Here is a 26,524-nt window from a genome sequence, read left to right on the forward strand (position 1 = left end):
ATGCGGGCTGTAGAGAAGGTGAATAGGGTGTTAGGATATATAGCTAGGACAGTGAAATATAAACCAAAAATATAATACTTAATCCTTTATAAAACACTTGTAGAGATATAGTATAGATATACTGGGAGATATTGAAACACTGGAGAAGGTCCAGAGGAGAGCCACCAGATTGATATCAAGTTAAAGTGCATTTAGTTAACAGGACAGGCTCAGGGAACTAGGACTATTTTCCTTAGAAAGACATGAGAGAGTTTTAACTCTGTACAATCAGCAGGAAAGGAACAGGGGAGCAGTTAAAATGGAGTTCCTCTATTTCCCACCAATTCCCCATTTTAAATGCCGGTTTTGGTGGTGGTTGAGGCTCCCGCTGGACTCTGACAGAAGCTTTATTTAGTAAATGTGAATCGGGGTCCCATGATATACATGGAACCCTGATGGCATTTTAACCCGATCCTGAGCAGGTTGTCCATTGCGGTCACCTTGCGGGAAGCCAGCGAGGCTCCCTAAGGTAAATTTTTTTAAAAACTTTCTTTAGTGGGGCCGTGAGAAGCAGGACTGCTCCTCTGTGCCCCACAAGGAAAGTTCGTGCCTCAGTCGCCCCAGGTTCGCCCCTGCTCCCCAGCCATGACCCGCGCCACGTCGCCTTCTCGGACTTGGCTTGCCCCGGCAGTCTTCTCTCTGGGCCGCCGGCCCCCACCCCCATGCCGACCATTACCGCTTTCCGCCCAAAGTGAGCGAGCAGCTGCCCAGCAGCATTACAATGAAACACAACAGTTAAAATCTGCCCAGCCTTCGATGAAGACTCCCATGGGAGATTCCCTCTGTTCCTTCTGGGAGTTAAAACTGACCCTATAGACTTCTGTAAACAATTTTACAACACCAAGTTATAGTCCAGCAATTTTATTTTAAATTCACAAGCTTTCGGAGGCTTCCTCCTTCCTCAGGTGAACGATGTGGAAATCACCTATAGACTTCAGGGAATATGATTGAAGTCTTTAAAATGATGACGGGAGAAGATTCTCCCTGGATTAGGTAGGTTGTTTGAGCTAGATACAGAGTTTAGGACTGGGGGCATCCATAGAAAATAAGAAAACACCGAGTTAGGTTAGACACCAGGAGGTACTTCTTTTTGCAAAGAGTCATTTGGATACAAATTCGAAATGGGCAGTAATGATACACGGATGCTATTGTATCTGCCGCCTGTTATACCCGATATTCAGTTGTACTGAAGTCAATAGGATTGAATATTGGGCGTGGAGTATAATGGGCGGCCGATGTGATACCGCCCGTTTAGCATTACTGCCTGACGAAATTCTACCCCGTGCAGTAAGTACGGATTTACTACAAACTGGAGCTAGGTGAATTCCCGCAAATATAAGCTATCTTGAGTTATAGAAGGTAGGTGGGTCTCGTAGTGAGGCTCGTAATGATTAGTTTATCAATTATGGAACTTGATAGACTTCAGGGGATTGGAGAGGAATTTCTCAGAGATTCATCCTAAATTGCCCTAAGTTTTTTTTGCCTTTCCCAGGAGATTGCATGATTGGGGTGTGGGTTGATGATGCATGTAGACTGCACCATGCCTGGATGGGATAGGCTGGATGAGCCAATTGGTCTTTTCTTGTCCCTCTTTTTCGTGTATTCACCTAGGCCAGACGTAAAAACCCATGCAAGTTTTTATGGTGTGCAATCAGGTCCCTGTCATAGACTATCCCCCATTTACGCTGAAGGAGATGACCAACCATGAGTTAAACTTTCAAGCAGATGAGGCGCTCTAAAATTTTCCTCTAACCCCAAAGTTAATTTAGTCTAACAGTAAAATATAAATTATTCAACTTTCATAGTTGCATTCCACAGATGACATTTCTGTGATCCCAAGAGTATTTTACAGGAATCTAGTTAAAGTAATGGTTTTGGCCAGTCGTCCAAAGGACCACTTCAACCATCCAATCCATATAAGTGTCAGCTGTGGCTCAGTAGTAGCACTCTTGCCTGTGAGACAGAAGGTTGTGGGTTTAAGTCCCACTACAGAGACTTGAGCACAAAAGCTAGGCTAACATGCCAGTGCATTACTGCGAGAGTGCTGCACTGTTGGATGTGCCATCTTTTTGAGACCTCTCAGGTGGATGTAAAAGTTTCCATGGCATTATTTTGAAGAAGTGCAGGGGAGTTCTCCCCAGTGTCCTGGCCAATATTTATCCCTCAACCAACACCTAAAAAATGTGATAATTATCTGGCCATTATCACATTGTTGTTTGTGGGACCTTGCTGTGCGCAAATTGAATGCCACGTTTCTCACATTACAACAGTGACTACACTTCAAAAGTAATTAAATGGCTGTAAAGGCCTTTCTTTCTTTCTCTCTCTCTCTCTCTCTCTCCTCAGGCCTCAACTTTAAACAGCCAAAGAATTACCCATTCATCTTATGAATCCATTCATAACACTACTTTAGATTAACAATGTGTACAACTGACCAATTATAGTGATCACTACAACCAAACTGCACTGATCACTAGAAACGTGCACAGTGGGCTGGAGTTTCAGAACATAGATTTTGATCATTGTAAGTGGCTCATCAGAGCAAATGATGATCAGTATTCGACATTCAGCCGTTACACTCCACAGCCAGGAAACCCAAGTTCACTGACAACAACTTGTATTTATATCGCACTTTTAACATAGTAAAACATCCCAAGGCGCTTCACAGAAGTGTTATACAAAATTTGACACTGAGCAACATAAGGAGATATTAGGACAGGTGACCAAAAGCTTGGCCGAAGAGGTAGGTTTTAAGGAGCATCTTAAAGGAGGAGAGAGAGGTAGAAAGGCGGAGAGGTTTAGGGAGGGAATTCCAGAGCTCAGGGCCGAGGCAGCTGAAGGCACGGCCACCATTAGTGGAGTGATGAAAATCGGGGATGCGCAAGAGGCCAGTTTCAACCAGAGGTGTGGCTGATGCCACATTCAGATTCCTGTAGAGAGTGAGTTTGCTCATATTGGCCTGATCATCTGAGGTAGTTGAGGAACTTGGCTAAGAGTAGAGGTCACCCTGGCCCCACATCTGTGCTGCCTGCCAAGTTTACCAAAGTAGCGTTATTCATGGAGCTCCTCATCGGTTGGACCTTCCTGCTGTTCCAGTGTGGGAGGATGGTGTGAATGTGTTTAGTTGGGGTGCGGAGGCAGAGAGGAAAAAGTGGGGAAGGTTAAAAATTTGTCCGCGAGCATCAACAAATCTCATGTAATTATGGAGTGTGAAGTGCTCTGTAAATATTTCCTGTCATTACCTCAATTTAAAAAAAAATCAAAGTGTGACCTCATAAAAGCATATGGTTAGAATCACAACCGTGAGTTATTAAAAGAACAAAACATTAAAGGGACTGTGGGTTTTTATAGAACATTAGAGGTTTATTTTTGTAATCATTTTCCGGTTTCCTTTTGTTGTTTGTGGACTTGCTCTTGAAGTGAAAATACTTACAAATAAACAATTCTTAATGTACTGGAAAGGCAGCCAAATTATTCTCAGCAATGTCAGTTCCCATGATTGCAATGACGAGAAAATGCAGCCCATATCCCAGAGCTGCCAACAGGTGACCAAGGGAACTGGAAAAGTGAACTGAACAGATATGAAATTCACTGCTTAGCACCACATGATGTGGTACTGAGTCCTACAGACCAGAAGGTTGTAATAAACTGGATAGCCAGGTGGTGAAGGATAGAATACAAGAGCCTGGTCTTCAGTTGCTTCCAAGCCTTTATTCATAGGGATCCACATTACACACACCCCACACCCTAGATCAGCTCTCTTATAAATGGATATAAGAGAGTTCCCAATTGATACGCACCTCCTGAATACAATTAACACTAGTTGATATAAATCACATGGATACAATTAACAACGGTGCTGGGCTTCATCCTCCATCTTTACTAAGTTAGCTGGTTAGCCAGGTTTCCTGCTCATGAGTACTATCCAGTGAGCCCTCCGGGAAAGTGTGCACATACGGTTGTTGGGTGAGGACAGTGTCGGGTTCAGTTCTGATGGCCCCCTGCGGTTGAGCAGCCTGCTGAAACTCACTGTCTAGTATCACAGATAAAGAATGGACGCTTGGGCAAGAGGGCTGCCAGCACCTATGGAACCATATCCCAGCATGAGTCAGCACTTGTGGGAAAGCACAGGAGAAAAATTTAAGAAGAAATTTAAATGAAAACCCCACTGTGCAATGAAAAGAAACCATGAAACCAAAGGTCTGATAAAACAGACTAGGGCCTAGAAATTTATTTGTGCTGTGCCCGTTTTTCGGTGGCTAAACGGACGCATAAGCCTCCAATATGGTGGGCAGGAAACATGCACTCATTTTAAGTCAGAAGTCGCCACCCTCCATATTAGATTGGGCTTCTCCACAGGCGTCCAGACGGAGGCCAGAACTATGGAAAACACTGAATAACATTCAAATTAGGATCCTGCGTTTGCTGAAGGACCCTTTTTCTGATTTTGGTCTGCCCCAGTGCCTGACTCGCCACATGCTAAGCCGCTCGCAGTCCCCCTTTGCATCAGGCAGGTCACCGAGGCCCTCTCTACCAGGAGAAAGACCGACATCTCCTTCCCCATGGACAGAGCGAAGCAGAACGAGAGAAGACCGGGCTTTGTCCACATTGCAGGATGATGGCGAATTGACCGCCCGTCAATGGAAATAAAAACCAGGAGAGATGTAAACGAACTGCCGATTTGCTATCACCTGTTTTACACTATCGCACAAAGTCAAAATTATCCCCAATATCTTCAGGACATCGGAGATAATTGACAGAAAATGGAAGAAGAAAAATATCCTGTGTAGTTTCTTTCATTTCAGAAGTAGGTTTCTCAAAAAAAAATGTTTTTTGGAAACAGAATTGATCCCATTGCATCAATTCTAATGCCACTGATTGTGGCCTACCTGGAAAATCGGAAGGAATTATGGTATTCCATTCCCCCATAAAATCCTGGGCTCTCTTGCAATTATTTGACTTATTCAGTCACTGTAAACCAATGGGCCTAATTATAAATGGACAGAGTTGCAGAGCGTGATCCTGAAAACACATAAAAATCCAAGAGTCCCACGTAATAAAAATCAGACTAGACGTGTTTAATCACCGTAAAACAGTGGCCCTGATTTATAAAGCGGGTAAATTGCATCCCAACCACTTTGATGCAATGTTAATATGGTATCCGTGGTACTTGGACTCTGGACTCCTGCTTTTGGCAGTGTTTCTGAACAAATGAATATTTCAAAATTAATACTCTTTTTTGGGGTGAGAGATTACAATTTAGAAGAAACTTAGATACAACCCCCCCCCGCCATAAAACTTGTAGAGTAACTGACACAAGCATGACATTTCTTGGCAAACCACTTTGATGTTTACTATTAGAATCTAGCTTTAATATGTTAAATCCCTCCTCTCCTTGTTGTTTATATGCGTTGTCTGAGCAGCTTGTCAATCTTGCTTACTTTCCCGCCAACAGTTGTTGGCACAATGCCTCAGGCTCCAGGAAAAGCCAGCTATGTTAGTGATTAATGTTGCATGCTTTCCCATAGCATGCCAGCCGTCTTTTGCCCCTTGGTGAATTGTAATGCATGAATACCTCAACATAATCAGCGCTGTATACTAACGATATGTTAACCTCTTCAATACTAGATGTGGAAATGGTCTATTCATGGGCACAGTCTAGATTTATTTTACTTCCCCTCCCTACATGCACCGACACGTGTGTATGTGTGTATGTGTATGTTTTTTTCTCTGCATTTTTGTGTGTTTTTGAAATTACTTTCTCCTGTTCTTTAACCCTCCCCTTTGCATTTTTTCTTAACCCTCTTTCAGACAGAGTGGGAGGAATAGATTTGTATTCCTTTGCCAATGCTACGTTGGATCAAGCTAGGTATTTACTATAGCAGCAAGGATAGATGATTTCAATGGAGGTAACTTAGAATCATAGAATCATAGAACATGGTTACAGCACGGAAGGTGGCCATTCAGCCCATCGAGTCCGCACTGGCTCAATGCAAGAGCAATTCAGTTAGTCCCACTGCCCCGCCCTGTCCCCGTAGCCCTGCACATTTTTTCGTTTCAAGTACTTATCCAGTTCCCTTTTGAAGGCCATGATTGAATCTGCCTCCACCACCCCCTCGTGCAGTGCATTCCAGATCCTAACCACTCACTGTGTAAAAAAGTTTTTCCTCATGTCACCTTTGGTTCTTTTGCCAATCACCTTATATATATGTCCTCTGGTCATGTCCCTTCCGCCAATGGGACAATTGCAGTAGTTTTCAAGCACGCACTTTAGGAAAGATGTGAAGGCCTTAGAGAGGGTGCAGAAGAGATTTACTAGAATGATTCCAGGGATGAGGGACTTTAGTTATGTGGATAGTTAATGGGAACAGTTTCTCTCCATCTACTCTGTCGAGACCCTTCATGATTTTAAACACCTCTATCAAATCTCCTGTCAACCTTCTCTGCTCTAAGGAGAGCAATCCCAGCTTCTCCAGTCTATCCACATAACTAAAGTCCGTCATCCCTTGAATCATTCTAGTAAATCTCTTCTGCACCCTCTCTAAGGACTTCACATCTTTCCTAAAGTGTGTGCTTGAAAACTACTGCAATTGTCCTTCGTTCTATGAACTGAGAGGGAAAATCATCCAGGGATTCCACTCTTGAACATTGTCCAGTGATCCCTGCTGGAAAGTGCACAAGTGGGGATGTTACATGAAGCCAAGATTAAGCTCAGCTCTAATGCTTCCACGGTCGAATAACCTGCTTTCATTTATTATCTCAGCTCTTCCTATGAAGAAGGGCCACAAGGGTGAAATGCCAGAATCCTGCTGGAGCCCGTGAAGCAATCCTCCAGCAAGATTCAGCATCTTCAGGAGAGGAGAGGGAAAATTCAAAAAAATCTTTTTATTTAATGATGAGTAGTATAAAGTACATTTAGAAAGGGGATGGAAGTGAATACAAGATTTCCAGATTCTCTGCTTAAACTGGAGAAGTCGCAATCTTGTTAGTATTTCATTCTTGGGTGTTAAAGGTGAATCATTGCTCTTGCATGGTTGGAAAGTTTTTGTTCCCCTCTATTAATAAGGACACAATATGATGATCTCACTCACATTATGAAATTGCCATGATTCTCGAATTATTGGGGGTGAAATTGGTCTCTGGTGGTCGTGCTAAAAACGGGCGATTTACACCCCATCTGATTTTATTTTTCATTGGCTTCAGTGGGAAAGAAAATCAGGCAGGGTATAAAATGGGCTTCCGATTCGCTATCGCCCATTTTGCGCCACTGCCCAGGACCAATTTCATTGCCATTGTGTTGTTGCCAAAAATAGTGCCAAACTTTTCTAGATTATTTTCCCTTCTCAAAGCGGTGTTGAGCCACCATTAAGAGGGCTGCTACACTTCTCAAGGAATTGACTGATTTCAATGGAAACGAAACTCAGGAGAAGTGTTTAATGGGTAACTGAGCCGCTATAACCTGTTTTACACCATCATCTAAAGTCAAAATTATCCCCAGTAGACCATAGTTACATGGCACAAGCACAATGGGCCGAATGGCCTCCTTCTGTGCTGTTTCATTGTAAGATTTTATATCTCACTGCTTTTAATTGTAACAGAAGATGCCTGAAATGAGAAGAACTTCACAAACTCATCACATTTCACTATTCAAGAAGTCCAATTCAGAGCATTGGCGAAAGTCTTAAAACGGGAGGCCCTCTTGTCTCTTGCAGTCAGTTCATGGGTTATCCGGGAAGATTAGATGCAGTATGGTCTTCAAAGTAAAAAAAAAAGCAAAAGTTATGTGGTAAATGATTGTGGAATTTGAGGAAAGACAGCATCCGTTTGTTAGGAGTTGGAATCCCGTAGAAGGTTTGGGCCTACTTGTTACCGTAAACAGCAAATCCTGCATCTAGCCCTTTTTATCCTGCTGACAGACAATAACCACGCCTGCCCCTGTGTAGCCCAAAGCCATGTCGAGCAGTGCAGCTGGTGAGGGGTTCCCTACTCCAAGCTAAAGTCCATCTGCTGCAACATCACAGAATATCTGATTATGACTGGAACAGCATTACAAGAGCTGTTGGTGCATAAGCTAGGCTTCCACTTTATGCCAGGAGCACAGGAACATCCTGTTTCAGTCCTAGATGTTCTTACAGAATGCTGGCAGCAAAGCGTCACACATCGCTTCTGCCTGCTAGGAATTCTCTACCAGGCAATACCATCCTCTGGTACTCTTTCTTTTCCATTTAGGAATTCAGAGGATGCAGAGCTAACCATCACTTGCTGAACCAGAACTACGGAGAGCATGCATTAACGGATTGGGGATCTGTGCCTGGTCCGAGTGCAGTACTAGACTTATGAAAATGAGCAGAATTACTAATAGCAAGCCATCCATCCTTGTTATAGTTGTGTCTGGCTGCACCTGTTATGCATCAAAAATGACTGTTGGAAGGAATGAATGGCATAGTTGTAGTTGGAATATGTTTTGGATCTTTTTATGTTTCTATTCAGTGAGCAGGCATTGTGAAGTCTTTTGTCCCAAATTTCTATTCGCTTTTCACCTCGCGTCACACCACCCCTTCAGTGCACCTGTTGCACAGCAGTAAGATAGTTTGAAAACAAACTGTTTAAACATATAAACTGTACGAATATGTTATATAAAGAATAACAAGTGGTTCTTCAGTAAGTTTGAGTCAGTGATTCAGTTATGGAGGAGGAAGAGAAACGGGACAACAACGATCACTGTAAACCACTCCAAGTTTGCTCCTGTAGTTTGACATTATCAGAACTACTTGATCATTTATTGCTTAGTGACTTTCTGCCAGTGTTGTAAAATCAGATTATAAAATGATGTTCGTATATAAATCAGATCCCTATTTTTACAGTTGCCTCTTTGATGAGTTACACTGACTTAAGTTACACTGATGACAACCCTCTATATTTAAGTGTTTTGCCCATACTTTAGGGTGCAACTTATAAAGCAGGGTTTATGGTATCTCTTGTATATAAATTTTATTCTAAATGATCCACTGTAAAAAAAATACATATTTTTAATTCTTATATAATTTCTGGTGTCACCTGAGATTCCCTTATAATAGCACTTGTAACCTCTAATCCGTGGTTGTTTCTCATAGCCATGAGGTCATCAAAACATGCCTTGATCCTGGCTCCATATAGCTGGCACAGACATGATGGGCCGAATGGCCTTCTATGCTGTGTCATTCTACAATCTGCAAGTTGACAAGTTCAGATGCTGCTAATTCCTTGCTTTGGGGTAGTGACACCGATCCCTTTTAAAATAAAATGTTTTTATTTTACGCAAAATAAGAAATTGAACCATTAACATCACTGGAATTAGAATTTTAAATTTCTGTTTTCAAGGAAGCTTGCTTTAAGAGCATAGTCTGGAAGAGTTTCAGGCTGACTATTGGAACCATACAGAATCCTCACGGCCAACTTCCTCAGGGCTGCCATATTCACTCTGCCGGGATGTAAAATACTTTCCCACAGTTGCTCTGTTCCAGTTGTTTATCTAGCGCCTGATGGGATGCATTGAACAAACTCCAGACCTTTGTTGAAATAGTGTTGGATTAGGGAATGATTCTACAGGGTCTGGTCCCACTATAAATAGCTAACCTCAAAACTATTACAAATATAGTCTCGACATTACTTTTTTTGACGTTCTCCAGCTCTGATGTCTTTCTATTCATTCCAACCTGCAACACAATATTTTCCTCAACTATTGATCGAACAACCGTTAATTCTCAGTTATTGTGTATGAAAACTAGTTAAGGTTATGCCACAAAATAGGGGCTTTTTATGTCAGTAGTACAGTTTAAAGTTTGTGGAAAGGTTGTGTTAACAGTGGGATATTTCATGAGTGCTAACGGTGATTTATATGATGGCTAATCCAGCTTTTAATAGAGTTGTATTCCTTAGGCATTGTTTGTGAGACTGCTAATGTTGACATTTTACAATCCATAATTTATAAATAAAATAAAGGATTAATATCTATTTAATTTTTTTAAGAATGTATAATTGTATAAGTATAGTGTTCCAAATTGCTTTCTGATTGGTTTGCACTAGCCATATGGTGTTATTGGTCAAGTGGTTAGCAGGAACGCATATGATCAGAGAAACACCCTCCACAACAAACACAGAAAGAGCCATTACAGTTCTACACCAAAGACAAAACACTTAAGTAAGGTGAAGTAACTGTAAACATTAAAAAAACTGGTAACTGAAACTTCAACTAAGTTGAAGGCTTCGGCCTGGTTAATTCTGGGACGTAGTTTACGAGCAAGACCCGAGAGAGGTGTTAGCAACTGAGGCCTACTCAGTTTCAAAAAATAAAAGAGTTAATTTTGCCCATGAGCAATGCCACTGCTGATCAACTAGTATGTATATGCTTTTAAATTTCACAGAGTAGAAATCTTGTTACCCTGCCAAAGTTAGTATTTGCAGTCTGGGTGGGATGACCGAACTTCAGTCGTTTAGCGTTCACCAAACTTTGCAGTGACTGATGTGATTGACTTACTCTGGCTGCGCTGAAAAACATTTCAAGTTTTCTTAGATAAAGTAGCCAATATAAATTAGATTTTGACAAAATGTGGAAATACAACTATAAAGTGTCACTATTTGCCCTGGTTTTCTTTGAAACACTAGTGCGAATAAGCAATGTGATATGACAGTATTGGGATATTATTGTTGAGTGTCATGATTTGCAGTTTGTTTAAGTATTGTTTTTTGTTTCCATGGTTTTACAGCCTATCTAATGAGTGGAGCTCACCCTCCCACCATTTGGAGGCAATTATTTTGATTGCCCTAATCTGTATACTAGACTTTACATATATTTTTAAACAACTCTGCAAGTTGGTTCAAAACTTTTACAGGCTTAATTAATTAACGTTTTTATGTTCAATTTACGGATCACAAAGAAGCAATAGCAATAGCTCTACAACAACAATAACAACTTATATCTATACAGCACCTTTAACGTAGTAAAACTTCCCACGGTGCTTCGCAAGACCATTATCAAACAAAATTCGACATTGCTTTAGGCAATACTGGGGCAGTCCCATAATCAATAATGTGTCCTTAGAAATGCCCATAAAGAATTAATCTTTTGATTAAATAAAAAGAAAAGTTTGTGACACAAAGTTGGTCAATACAATACTGCAAATGAGGCTTCCTTTTCTTTCTCTCTCCTGCAAACTAAGAAAGGCACTATGTAAATATTAGCTCTTTATTTATTTCTCTATATTTGTGACACTGAGCAATCAGGATTATCATGTTTGTTTACGCTGGGCACAGGCGATGTGTTTGATGTCACAAAGACCCTATTGGTGTTTGAATATGCCAGAGCTCTTTGGGCTCTTTCAATTTCACGTACGTGGCTCCAAAGTTGAATTGTCATGGGTTGGGAAGCTAAGCGGAAATGTTAAAGCTTGTTGAGGTATGGGAGAGGAAACTTAAATCTGAATTTGGCCATGTGGAACCTGACCTGGGAGAGCTGTATAAAAGAAAGAAAGAGATTGCATTTATATCATGCCTTTCATGTCCTCAGGAAAGGCTCAAAGTGCTTTAAGGCCAATGAGGTATTTTTGAAGTGTAGTCACTGTTGTAATGTAGGCAAATGTGGCAGCGAATTTGTGCACAGCAAGGTCCCACAAACAGCAATGAGATTGATGGCTAGATAATTTGTTTTTGTTGATATTGGGTGAGTGATAAATATTGATCAGAGCACCAGGAGAACTCCCTGAATAGTGCGATGAGATCTTTAACATTTTATCCAAATGGCGGCATTTCCAACAATGCAGTACTCCCTCATTACTGTACTGAAGTGTCGCCCTAGGTTCTATGCTCAATTCTCCATCTCAGGTAAGAGTGCCAGCACTAAGTCTAAGCTGACATTAACATTGGGGATTATAAATTATTTTCAATTTTGCAGCACTGTCATTACTTAAACTGATGAACATAAATAATGTAAAATATCCAAGTTCAAAATAAACAAAAAAATTCTAAATGCTGTGCCAAAATGCAGTTACCCCCTCTTGGCTATTTTAGGCCCTATAAATCCCCGATTTTCTTTGTTCCACCATTGTAGTTATTTGTGCCGTTAACTCGTCCATTTTATTACGAATGCACGTAGCATTCGTAATAAAATGGACGAGTTAACGGCACAAATAACTACGTATGGGTATGATCTTGTGGCCATTACAGAAACATGGCTGCAGGGTGACAACGACTGGGAATTAAATATGCCAGGGTATTTAACAATCAGGAAGGACAGGCAGGAAGGAAGGGGAGGTGGGGTGGCTATGTTAATAAAGGAAGGAATCACTGTAATACAGAGAAATGATATTGGGACAAAGCATCAAGATAATGAAACAGTTTGGGTGGAGATAAGGAATAATAAGGGAAAAAAAACATTAGTGGGCGTAGTATATAGGCCTCCTAATAGTTGCAACTCTGCTGGAAGAAGTATTAATCAGGAGATAGTCGGGGCATGTAATAAGGGAACAGCCATAATTATGGGGGATTTTAATTATCATATTAACTGGACAAATCAAATTGGGCAGAGCAGCCTTGAGGACGAGTTCATTGAGTGCATCAGGGATGGATTTCTTGAGCAGTATGTAACTGATCCTACAAGGGGGCAGGCAACCTTGGACCTGGTCCTGTGTAATGAGTCAGGATTAATTAATAATGTCCTAGTTAAGGATCCCCTTGGAACGAGCGACCACAACATGGTTGAATTCCATATCCAATTAGAGGGTGAGAAGGTTGATTCTCAAACAAGCGTACTGAGCTTGAATAAAGGAGACTATGATGGTATGAGAGCGGAATTGATTAAAGTGGACTGGGAAAATAGATTAAAGGGTAAGACGGTACATGAGCAGTGGTGTTCATTTAGGGAGTTATTTTACAACTTTCAAAATAAATATATTCCACTGAGGAAAAAAGGGTGTAAAAGAAATGACAGCCATCCGTGGCTAAGTAAAGAAATCAAGGATAGTATCCGACTAAAAACAAGGACATATAAGGTAGCCAAACTTAGTGGGAGGATAGAAGATTGGGAATTCTTCAAAAGACAGCAAAAAGTAACTAAAGGATTGATTAAGAAAGGGAAGTTAGATTATGAAAAGAAATTAGCAAAAAATATAAAAACAGATAGCAAGAGTTTCTATAGTTATATAAAAAGAAAAAGGGTGGCTAAGGCAAACATAGGTCCCTTAGAGGATGAGACCGGGAAATTAATGGTGGGAAACATGGAGATGGCAAAAATGCTGAACAAATATTTTGTTTCAGTCTTTACAGTAGAGGACACTAAGAATATCCCAACACTGGACAAACAGGGGACTCTCGGGGGGGAGGAGCTAAATACGATTAAAATCACTCAGGAGATGGTACTCAGTAAAATAATGGGACTCAAGGCGGATAAATCCCCTGGACCTGATGGCTTCCATCCTAGGGTCTTGAGGGAAGTGGCAGTAGGGATTGTGGATGCTTTGGTGATAGTTTTCCAAAATTCCCTGGACTCAGGAGAGGTCCCGGCAGATTGGAAAACTGCTAATGTAACACCGTTATTTAAAAAGGGTAGTAGGCAGAAGGCTGGAAATTATAGGCCAGTTAGCTTAACATCTGTGGTGGGTAAAATTTTGGAGTCTATTATTAAGGAGACAGTAACGGAACATTTAGATAAGCATAATTTAATAGGACAAAGTCAGCATGGCTTTATGAAGGGGAAGTCATGTCTGACAAATTTGCTTGAGTTCTTCGAGGATATAACGTATAGGGTGGATAAAGGGGAACCAGTGGACATAGTGTATTTAGACTTCCAGAAGGCATTCGACAAGGTGCCACATAAAAGATTATTACTTAAGATAAAAAATCACGGGATTGGGGGTAATATTCTGGCATGGGTGGAGGATTGGTTATCGTACAGGAAGCAGAGAGTTGGGATAAATGGTTCATTTTCGGACTGGCAACCAGTAACCAGTGGTGTTCCACAGGGGTCGGTGCTGGGTCCCCAACTCTTTACAATCTATATTAACGATTTGGAGGAGGGGACCGAGTGCAACATATCAAAATTTGCAGATGATACAAAGATGGGAGGGAAAGTAGAGAGTGAGGAGGACATAAAAAACCTGCAAGGGGATATAGACAGGCTGGGTGAGTGGGCGGAGATTTGGCAGATGCAATATAATATTGGAAAATGTGAGGTTATGCACTTTGGCAGGAAAAATCAGAGAGCAAGTTATTTTCTTAATGGCGAGAGACTGGAAAGTACTGCAGTACAAAGGGATCTGGGGGTCCTAGTGCAAGAAAATCAAAAAGTTGGTATGCAGGTGCAGCAGGTGATCAAGAAAGCCAACGGAATGTTGGCTTTTATTGCTAGGGGGATAGAATATAAAAACAAGGAGGTATTGCTGCAGTTATATAAGGTATTGGTGAGACCGCACCTGGAATACTGCATACAGTTTTGGTCTCCATACTTAAGAAAAGACATACTTGCTCTCGAGGCAGTACAAAGAAGGTTCACTCGGTTAATCCCGGGGATGAGGGGGCGGACATATGAGGAGAGGTTGAGTAGATTGGGACTCTACTCATTGGAGTTCAGAAGAATGAGAGGCGATCTTATTGAAACATATAAGATTGTGAAGGGTCTTGATCGGGTGGATGCAGTAAGGATGTTCCCAAAGATGGGTGAAACTAGAACTAGGGGGCATAATCTTAGAATAAGGGGCCACTCTTTCAAAACTGAGATGAGGAGAAACTTCTTCACTCAGAGGGTAGTGGGTCTGTGGAATTTGCTGCCCCAGGAAGCTGTGGAAGCTACATCATTAGATAAATTTAAAACAGAAATAGACAGTTTCCTAGAAGTAAAGGGAATTAGGGGTTATGGGGAGCGGGCAGGAAATTGGACATGAAGCTGAGTTCGGATCGGTCAATGCCCTGTGGGTGGCGGAGAGGGCCCAGGGGCTATGTGGCCGGGTCCTGCTCCAACTTCTTGTGTTCTTTAGATTTGTGGTTGGGATCAGATCAGCCATGATCTTATTGAATGGCGGAGCAGGCTCGAGGGGCCGATTGGCCTACTCCTGCTCCAATTTCTTATGTTCTTATGTTCTTATGTCTTTAGCTGCCTAGGCCCTAAGCTCTGGAATTCTCTCCCTAAACCTCTCCATCTCTCTCTCCTCCTTTAAGATGCTCCTTAAAACCTGTCACTTGGACCAAGCTTTCGGTCACCTGTCCTAATATCTCCTTATGTGGCTCGGTGTCAAATTTTGTTGGATAATCGCTCCTGTGAAGTGCCTTGGGACGTTTTACTACGTTAAAGACGCTATATAAATGCAAGTAGTTGTTGTTATAAATGGAGTTTATCATGAATGGGTGAATCTACTCATTCCCTGATTTTTCATTTGGATTTTATAGTGCCTTGAAACAGGAAATGCTGACAAGACATTCAAGGGCAATTTAATTCTCTAAAGATGGCGGTAGCATTTTTTGATGCATATTAAGTAATAATCCAATGCAATAATATTTCTTGTTTCTTCAAAGAGTCAACTGCATGACAATACAATATCTGTTCATCTGAATACAGTTGAATGATGTTTTAATATTCCTTTTCTGCTTTTTTGTCCCAATTAAACTTTGACAAGATATGAAGGCAGAAAATTCGAGTCATCATACTGTACTGAGTAATCTGTCAGATCCTTGTGAGAACATATTTAGCTTCCCCAAAAGTTGACAATAACGTTATACACAGATATTTAATGTTTTCTGAATCTTCAACTCCACATTGGTCACTACTACAATATTGACCTTTATGTTTTCACACCTCATCTGAAAAGCAGCACCTCCAACAGTGCAGTACAGAGGGAGTGCTGCACTGAAGTGTCAGTGCTTAAGTCTCTCTGGTGGGGCTTGAACCCAAGACCTTCTAATTCAGAGGCATGAGTGCTACCACTAAGCCAAAGCTGACATCTTTATCCACTACAGAGGCTACAGTGCTTAGAACTGTCCTTTCCAAGCCTGCAGGCCTAAAAATTTCAAACAGGCTAAACCAGTAAATAGGAGATATAAGGACATAAAGTGTTGAGTTGCCAATTCTCGAGGGCCATATGCGACTCCAGGGCTGCAGTTTGAACACTGCAGGGCTAATGAATGCAGATAGACTTTAATCTGCATGGATGTAAAGCAATAGACATTGTCTCAGGGTAGATGACCCATGCACACATTGGTTTTCTGTGGTTAAATATCTATGAAGGCTTTCAGATAAAGAATGGCCTTTTGGGTGAGGAGACAATGCACTCAGGAGATGAGGGAAAATTAGAAAATTGAAACAAATTAAATTTGACATAACCCCTATCCTAATTTTAAGAATTTCAGTTTTATTTTAAGAACACTCTGGTATTCTTCTCAAAGCACAGACTCCAGGGACAGTATGATTTTGTTTCAATTTCTCAGAATAGACGCCAAGTCCGTCCAATACCTGGTTGACTTTCCCACTTAGGGGCCTGTGGCTTTAGGCTCTGGTGCCGTGATTTGTATGCTTGGATGAAGCTGTCTGCAGCATGAAGTTAAATAATTAAAATTACTTTCCCATTGAGCAAATACAGAGCTGAATGAATGGGAGCATTTTAAACGAGACGACATTTAACTGTAAATGGTGATGTTGACAGATACTTGTTATTAATGTCACAAAATACAGGTTGTTTTGTGAGCGCTGAGCTGCGAGCTGACCATCAGAGTGACCAACAGAATTAAGCATTATTCTCGCTGAAATAGCGACATGTGTGTTTTAGTTTTGGAAAAATCGGAGACCATTTTTTAAATCAAAGGAGAAAATTTAGGTTTTTCTTTCGTTTTTAATTCCTTTTCCTGAAATGAGGAGGAAAGTCTTGGGAAGTAATTTCTGTACTAAGTAGCATGTTTTCCCAGCGTTGGACAGCTCCGGAACAGCTCCCAGGACTGTGTGATGTGGCGAGTCCCGTTAAAATTAATACAGCCGCTCTGGCAGGGAAGTGGCTCTTAGTGTTTAGTCACGATGTTCCGGCCACCATGGTGTGTGGGGTAGGCTTGATGGACCAGCTGGTCTTTTCCTGCCCATCAATTTCGTATGTTCGTGTAGTCGTGGTGAGGAATTGGAATTTTCTTTTAATGGTATTGAATGCTCTTTACAATAGTTTTTTTCACATAGACCTGAGAGAGGTGGGGGTTGGTGAGGGTGGTGGTGGGGGAGGGGCGGGAGATTTGGAATAAAGAGAACTTAGATTTATATAGGGCTTTTCACTTAACGAAACAGCACAAGCACAAGGTGCTTTACAAGGGGAGCAGTGAACACCACACAGGGAATAGGAGAAAAATTAACAGATGTGATGAAGGCACAAAAATGTAAGTTTTGAGGAGACTTGAAGGTTTAGTAAGAGGATTTCCAAGTCCAGGTGCCTGAGGGCTATATTACCCATGGTGGAGCAAAGGGAGAAGGGGTAGAGGGAGAGAGGTTATTGAGATACTGTAGACCAGAACTGGAAGAGTGATGAGTGCATACTGAACATGGGCTGGAGAAGATTGCAAACGTAGAGTGAAGTGAGAATTTGGAGGGATTTGAAAATGTGGCAAACAATTTTGAAAATGACACTTTGGGGGTCAAGAAGCCAGTAAAGGTGAGCAACGATGGAATAATGGATGTGTGGGACTTGTGTGGCATAGGATATGGGTGAATTGGAGTTTGCGTAGAGTGAAGTTTGGAAGGTTGGCAAAGAGAACATTGGAGAAATTGAGCTTTTAGGTGATGCAGGATTTCAGCAGCAGTGGGGGTGAGGTAAGGGGTTTAGGCAGGCACTGTTCCATAGGTATAAGTGAAAGGTCATGACATTGGGCTAGATGTGGGGTTTGAATCTCAGATAGGATCAGATAGGACGCTGAGGTTGAGCACCCTCAGATTCAGATTAAGTAAGTACCAGGGATGGAGATGGAATTAGCTCCTGAGGCAGGGGAATTTAACAGGACGGCTTCCGTTTTGCTGGCATTGAACTGAAGGGAGAGTTCAGGATCAGCCAAGATTTAATCTCAGTCAGACATGGACATGGAATCAAGAGTGCTGGAGAAGAGGCGTCATTGGCATACATATAGAAGCTGAACTCATGTAAGTGAATGATGTCGCCGAGACACAACATATGGATAAGGATTGGGAGGGGGCAAAAGACAGAGAAGTGAATTTTCACTTTTACCACAGGGCAGAAAATGGGTAGTAGCGGATTGGGCACCCGATTTTCACCCCGTCCGATTTTCACCCTGCCCACTGCCCATTTTCCGCTGGTGGAAAAAGTGAAAATCCACCCTACAGACTTATGGCATGCTGGAATTGGACATAGGAGATATCCTGAGTCTATTGAGACTGGTGGGAATGAACCAGAAGAGGGCAGTGTACAGAGATGAACTGCAGAGAAACAATGGGAGAATGAAAGAATAGCTGACCATATTAAAGGCCATGGAGAGGTTAAACAAGAGAAGGAGGGATAGCATACCACGGTCATATAAATATCGGGTCCTTGTGCTTTTGATGGAACAAAACTAGACTAGAAGAGCTCAAAGAGTGAGTGATGAGGTTAGAGCTGGATGGTGAATACGAAGTACACTAGATTTTCCTTTGTAATTTTTCTCCTCTTGATCGGTTTCCCTCCGCCATGCATTATTCCCAGTTGGAGAAGGCAGTGAATGTGACCTATCCTTTGCCCTATTCTCTCGAGCTGGCTACGAAATGATGTGCGAGAGCTGCTTGGAGAATTTCACAACACTGTGGAAAAACATCAGAGCTCTCCTCTGTACCTTTCCCGAGGCATGGACTGGATTATGAAATTGTCGTGAAGGGAAGAAAGTTGAATTGTAGAACGGAGAACTAGAGCAGCACCACACACAAATTAAATGACTCGTAAGAAATGGATGGGCAGAAGGAGTGTAAAGCTCCAATGTTCTGCTCAAGATAGATTTAAAATCTCAGAAAAATATTCTAATCCCCTTTGCTGCCACTTTTCCCCCTACTTCTCAATTTTCTCCCCTTACCGCTCTTTGTACAAAGGTAATGACTAATATTGCGGTGTAACTCCTGCAGTGTCAGCAGGCCTAGAATACTCCTCAAAATTCGTGTGTGAACTTCACCCTAGATGTTAGCAGGGTATTTGAAGGAGGGAATGGGAAGACATCGCCAGAGAGCTCAATCCTACCCGCACATGTGCAACTCCAGGAGTGATTTCACTTTAGAAGGAACATAGATACTGTAACATTTTTGATCTCATTAAGAAGCCAGGAGATTTTCTGCAGCAGATTTCTTTTTAAATGTTATTAGGGAACAGAAAACATGTTGCTACATTTCAGCATGTCAGTTTAAATATGTACTGAAGGATTAGTGTGTGGGAAAATAGCTTTTATTTCAATATCATTGCCTTTTTTAGTCTGTTTTGTGACCTGACCACTTTATAAAAAGCCTTTAGCCAATTAAGTTCTTCCAATATATGATTCCCTATGGAGCAGGGCCTTGACCCTTCTTGTATCAGCCAGAATTTTTCCATCCTTAAGTTATGGAAACTCATCAACAGTGCCCACTTTCCATTCTGTACTCATTAACCCCGTAACCCCCATTGTCGCTAATTTTTAAGCAGTATGAGAATAAAGCTGGTTTAAATAAAATTCTTGACAGCCATTTTCTAAGTGTATTGTAGCTTGAGCAAATTGTAACTCAGATTAAAATAAGTAGGAATTCAGTCAAAACATTTGTAAAAGTTTCACTAAACCATTGAACATCATAGAAGGGTGTCACATATGTCTATCTCAATGTACTCAGCCAATTAAAATACAATGGGATAGGGAGAGAATATTTGCTTTTAAGGGAAAGCTAGATAAGTACATGAGGGAGAAAGGAATAGAAGGTTATGCAGATAGGGTTAGATGAAATTGAGTGGGAGGAGGCTCGTGTGGAGCATAAACACCAGCATAGACCAGCTGGGCCGAATGGCCTGTTTCTGTGCTGTAATTTCTATCTAATTCTATGTAAAGCAAAAGAACATCTAAAAATATGGTAAGCTTACACTTCCATTTTTTCTTCACAATTAATGCAACTCACTACATGTTTGACACTCGTACCACAGCTTACAAAGTAGGCTGGGACATACTCGGGTTTGCTACTGTATAAGTGGAGCTTTAATTTTCCTGCTGAATATATATATATATTAGATTTTTCCCTTCCCTGTTTATATGGACCAAGCTATAGGTGTAAGAAATACATTTCAGAGAATACCACTTGCATGAAGAGTTGTGTGGTGGATAGGCTTCCACAGCTATTATGTTTTCATCAGGCAGTATGTAATAACCTGAGCATGTTGTACTGTGTAGAAGATGGCTTTATTAGAGTACCAAGTTATAGTCCAGCAATTTTATTTTAAATTCACAAGCTTTCGGAGGCTTCCTCCTTCGTCAGGTGAACGATGTGAAAGCTTGTGAATTTAAAATAAAATTGCTGGACTATAACTTGGTGTTGTAAAATTGTTTACAATTGTCAACCCCAGTCCATCACCGGCATCTCCACATCTTTATTAGAGTAACCAGTGACCTTAGATTCAATACACGACAACGTAACCACAGTGTAAAAACATTGTAATTAAAGATTCATAATATCTGCCCTGACAGCTCAGCAAGTTTAACCAGTGAACAGCTGAGCCGTATAAACAGGAATGTTTGATCTGCGGTCAATACTAAACTAACTGATCTCAGAGCCAGGGGAATGGTGGCGCACTACAAATGGCCTCAGCACCTCCTAGGTTCAGGAGGGGAAGATCATCTAGGGTACCTACTTCTGATTTGTACTTGAGTGTGCGGATGCCAGCTGAGGGCAGTATTAGATTCAGCCTGGATACCCTCTGTGATTGAATAGCCCAATAACACTCACTGTGGGGCTTATCTCATGAATAATGGATATTTGGTGACACACGAAGGGAGAACAAGCAGTCAAAGTTTTCAGGAAGGCAATGGAGAAAAGCGGATGAGAAAAATAACCTCACAATAATCCCTGAGAGTATTACAAATTTCATGCAGTTCCGAACTATGAATTATAAAAAGGAGACCTGCAATTACAAGAACTGCAATGAAATACTGGGTAATGTTAGGAAATCAGATTTTAATTACATTGTTATTGATGAGCCCTGAAGTAAAACAAGACAAAGTACTTTTGACTCCAGATAAAAGCATACCAGATCCATGCATTGAATTTCAAAGTTCTTCCCTTTCATTGCCAATGTACAGAATTCCAGTGAGCCCACCCACATCCTGTTCATGTCCATTATGCAGAATTTCTGATCCAAGTTTACCATTTGCATGTTGCATAATTTTGGATTTGAATGCAGTCCGTCTGTCAAATTTTACTGAGAGACAGCAATATCATTTTGCTATCAAATCTCTAAAAATTTCTGTCTGGTGTTATTCCAAATCAAAAATGGTTACCTGTGTTCGCATGTTATCAGCAAATCAAAGATGTGTGCCAAACGGTTGTTGGCTGTCTGCCACATGTCTTTGATTTGCCACTTCGTGTAAACACAAGACTATTTTTTCTTATTACATTATCAATGACTAATTCATTAATTTTCAGAAGCCGCTATCAAGTTCCTCAAGCTTGTAGGCTAAATCACTATTCAAATTCCCTTCACCATTGTATCATGCAATCCAGCTAATGAATAGTTAAAACTCTCCCCAGTAGCTCAATTGGCAAATAGACCATCCAATGCGTAACTTAACGACACCAATAAGGTTCCAAGTACCGGGTTCCCAGAGCTGAGTGGAAGCTCTACCACGTGGTGTACATAGACTTCCAGAAAAAAATTGACAAAGTTCCACATGAAAGGCTACTTTTTAAGCTCAGTGTAGCAAGGGTTTAATGGTAAACCGTGGGAATGGATAAGAAACTGTCTGGAAGGACAAAAACAGCAGGTATTAGTTAGAGGAGTTATGTTGGGGAAGGGGGAAGTGCTGCATTGGGTCCCCCAAGGATCAGTATCAGGACCACTACTGTTTTTAAGTTACAACAATGACTGGGATTCAGAGCCTCGATGCTAGTTGGTTAAATTTAGAAATGATACCAATCTAGGAGGGCCAGTAGATTCTGAGAAGGCAACATGGAAATACAAAATCAGTTGAACAGAATATGTTAGTGAGTAGTATAATGACACATGAAATTTAATACAGTTAAGTACTGCAAGAAAAATTGGATAGCATGTGTATTCATGAATGGTGTTGAAATAACTAAGGATGAAGTAGAAAGAGATTGATGGGTCTTAGTAGACGACCGTCATGTTCAACCACTGCAATCAACAAAGCAAATAGAATGCTAAACTAAATAACCAAACCAGCAGCGTACAAGTCCGAGGAAGTTGTGCTCAAACATATCATGCTCTGGTCAGACCACACCTTGAGTATTGTATCCAGTTCTAGAGATGCAAGGAAGACATTCAAATATTGGAGGCAGTATAGGAAAGGGCCACAAGGCTGATCTCAAGTGTCAGAGGTCTGGGGACAGGCTGGAGAAACTAAGGCTTTTCAGCCTTGAAAGGAGGCAACGGAGAAATGATCTTACAGAGGAATATAGATTAGTAGATGGTGTGGAAACTGGTGATCTAGAAATATTACATCAAACTAAATAGCGAGAATAAACAAGGGGATACAGGGTCAAACTAATAAGAGGCAAAATTAGGACTGATGCCTGAAAGTTGTTTACATTGAAGTGAATTCTACACATGGAATGGGCTTCCGGTTAGAGTAGCAGGGGTGAACACCTTGGACTATTTAAGAAGAAGTGGATGCCACATTGTGGGGGGGGCGGGGGTGGTGTTCATAGGCTATTTCTGGATAGATGAACTAAAATGGGTGAATGGCTTTTCTCATCCTTATTTATCTTCTGATTTTGTAATCTCAACTGGGCAGCAACAGGGGATATACTTTTGGCCTCCGATTCCTCTGGGCTGGAGGAAAATAAAATCAGCCAATTTTCTCCACCTGATCTTATTGATGACACCTGAAGGAAGGTTTGCGTGTACGGATGTCAGAAGGTGTCTTCCAGGTTGAATAGCCTGCTGATAGGTCCAGTCTCACGCTTGAAGAATGGCCATTTAAGTGAGGTACCAGAGGGCAACGGGTGTCCATGGAACCATAACTCAGCGAGAGTTCTGCTCTCTAAGGGTGAGGTAGCGGGGATCAAATTATTAAAACTTCAAAACTTAAGTCAAAAAACTAACTGCTAATAAATTCAATGTTAAACAATGACCACTTAAGTGGGTTTCTGCATGGATCAACTCTGGGGCAGTTGTCTCTCAGACCTAAATTAACGACATCAATCATTCCAGAATTCCCTCAAAAATTCTCTTCATGTGGTTGGAATGATGGAATTTAGAATTAAGTATTTCCTGGTAGATTTTAACTTAATCCAGACTTCAATTTAAGTTACACATGTAAATCATAAGACAGTAGTTTTATATTTATTCTCCCAGCTGTCGAAAACCCGCTGATGGCGGCAGCTCTTTGAAACAACAGTCTGAAGTTTTACAATTTCAGATGTCCTGATGTTTCAAGATGGATGATTTTTTTTATCTGTGCCAGCTCCGGAAATTGATAGTAATTCTCCTGCTTGATGGTGCTCGCTGGTCAGGCTCTTGGGACACCGTCATTCCTTACACACACGTGGAAGCCGACCGACTTGACAGGTGAAGATTATGCCAGGAAATCCTCCCAAATGGGTTGCTATGCGGAGACGTTTTTTTTGTTAATGTAATTTGTTGCAGTCGTCTCTTCAGAACAGCTGTGCAACTTGTCGTTACAGCTTGTAAAGCAACTTCTCCCCTCTTTAACCTGCACAGTCATCAGACCCTGTGAGTACAGTTTCTTACGTCCCTCCGATATGGAATGGTAGATATAAAAGTCCTACATATCTATATCTTCCTTGCCTATCATGCTGTCCCTACCTACAGTTGCCTGCCTATGTTTGCCTGCTTATGGACCACTGAAAAGTCCACCTCCCCTTTAAGAAGCGGCAGGCCTACCAGGTTTCTCACCCAAACGGTGAGCTGCCCATAAAGCAGCACACTTAATGCCGGAAGCTCACCTCCTGTATTGAAATGAGGCCCAACTATGAACATTTTTCGGTCTTCTGCCGACATCATCAGGTGGGCGGAGTAGGTGCCTAATCTCTGCGTATACTAAAATCACTCACACTGTTCCACAGGTGCCGGCAGCCTTCCAGTACCTCTTCCAATTGGCGATTCTTCATGTGTGTTGGCAACCATTGTGGGTATCACAGTTGATCTTCTTAGCCAACATCTACACATGGACTTCCGGGCTAGCAGGGATCACTAGATAACCATTGGGAAAGGGAATTGGCTGATTTTTTGTTTCCATAGATGCTAACACCAATTCCAGCATGACAACAACAACTTGCATTTATATAGCGCCTTTAACGTAGTAAAACGTCCCAAGGCGCTTCACAGGAGCGTTTATTAAACAAAATTTGATACAGAGCCACATAAGGAGATATTAGGAAAGGTGACAGTCAAAGAGGTAGGTTTTATACAGCGTCTTAAAGGAGGAGAGAGAGGTAGAGAGGCGGAGAGGTTTAGGGAGAGAATTCCAGAGCTTAGGGCTTAGGCATGGCTGCCAATGGTGGAGTAATGAAAATTGGGGATGCGCAAGAGGCCAGAATTGGAGGAGCGCAGAGATCTCGGCGGGTTGGAGGGCTGGAGGAGGTTACAGAGATGGCACCTCGGCTGTGATCAGCTAACTCAGCATTGACCAGGAATGAAACCTGCTTGTTTGTATGGAATTTTGGAGGATTAACTAAAGATCAAATGAGGTCAATTTTATCTTGCATGAACTTCAGGTAATCTCCATTAGTCGCAAAAATCTCAACTGACCATCATCAGACCCGACTTCAATTTTTCTCAACTTTCTTCTTTTGAAGGCTTTGACTCCTCATTGGGGTGTGGTTCCACAGACATGCTCTGAGACCTCACCCAAGTTGACATTATTTATTTGTGATGAGCATAACAAGCTATGTGAATTTGTGCGGGCAACACAGCCAAGTCAGATCCTGTTCTCATCCCACATCCATTTACGTTCACTTTAAGCAGGAGCTGCTGGGCAATTGGGAGCAGGAGCTTCAAGAGTTTTTTTTCCCTGCTTAGCCAACGTGGCGTCCTTATTGCCATCACGGTTGAGATCAGCTAACAACACAGACCTGGGGAAGTCGACTGGAACCTTCCTGGTCTCTATGACTTGGCTATCTACTGGATAAACTCGTCAGCAGAGCCCTGTCGGATTTTTTTTCTCTCTCTTGTGAAGTCTTTAACTCCTTGCAGGAGTTTTGGTGCCAGGAGTGGTACTTGTCCTCAGTACCTCGCTCAAATGGCTCTTACTCAGTGGGTCAGACTGTCCAACAGTAGAGGACTTGATAGCTGAGTCCAATGTTGTCCTCATCTGGTGTCTATACAAAGCCCTTCCAGCAATGTTGCTCATTAATGATCAGGAGCAGGACCCCCTATAAGATTTTCCCTTTCCTAACCCAGGTCTTGTGGCGAGTTGCATCACCTCTACTGCTGGCCCAACTGATAGCAGCAACTCAGTATGGACCAGGGACCTTCCCGCCCTGTATGGTTCAGAGATGATGATTTTATGATTGAACCATTGAGAGAGCTATAACTTTTAACGCATTGCATCTCAACTTATCTGCATGCTGCTGCAATCATCACCTAGGCTATCATCTTTGCTATCTTACTTTAGCCACTGTTAATCTTCTGGTGAAATAATGTGTTAAACTTTCAAAAACCATTTTCCGATATTCTGCTGGTTTGTAAGATCCTCTTTAAAAAAAACACAGTTATGATTTAAGATCTTCTTTTGCTTTCATCCAAATATTTTCAATCCGTCACGGAAAGATTCACTCACCTGCCTCAACTCCAGGCTGCCTCGCTTGTGTGAGCATCAGCCTGGCCCCGTGTTGTGCGTGGGAAGATGATAATTCCACACAAGAGAGAGCTGCCAAACTGGCCCTTTGTGCTGTGGCTAATAGCGTTTTGCTTCAGTGCAATGTAGTATCATAGCTGTTACGCAAGTAGCTTTCCCATGTCATTTCAAATGCCATAGAACTCTGAAGGAGTCAGAAATGATGATGTGTGTCTGTGGCTGACTCTGAACATATAGTTGAGCAGTGCAGTAACCAACGGGGCTTTATGTTGAAACAGTCCGGGTAAAGAAATCTCACACACCATGGAGAAATAGATGATACCTGTGGGGACGGGTGCATTTATGTAGAATAAACCAGCAACTGGCTCCAGCACATTAATCAAGCAGTGCGAGTATGAGACTAATGACATGTTGAGACGCAAGTGCTTTATTCTGTTTAAACCACTAAGCATTGAAGTGTATTCTGTTTATACAATTGGGAAGTGGCCTTGAGGGAGAATAGTGGGCA

General features: G+C 41.7%; 1 protein-coding gene across 1 annotated transcript in view; it reads right to left on the reverse strand.

Annotated features, from left to right (window-relative positions):
* LOC137304275 (uncharacterized) overlaps positions 1 to 26,137 on the reverse strand; it is a 72,140-nt gene extending 46,003 nt beyond the window's left edge. Inside the window, exon 1 of the mRNA XM_067972829.1 lies at positions 25,999 to 26,137. The gene's annotated coding sequence lies outside the window, so the exon portion shown is untranslated. The remainder of the gene's footprint in view (positions 1 to 25,998) is intronic.
* Positions 26,138 to 26,524: the final 387 nt, after the last annotated feature.

Source organism: Heptranchias perlo, chromosome 37, assembly GCF_035084215.1.
Source record: "Heptranchias perlo isolate sHepPer1 chromosome 37, sHepPer1.hap1, whole genome shotgun sequence".
In the NCBI taxonomy this organism is placed as follows: domain Eukaryota; kingdom Metazoa; phylum Chordata; class Chondrichthyes; order Hexanchiformes; family Hexanchidae; genus Heptranchias; species Heptranchias perlo.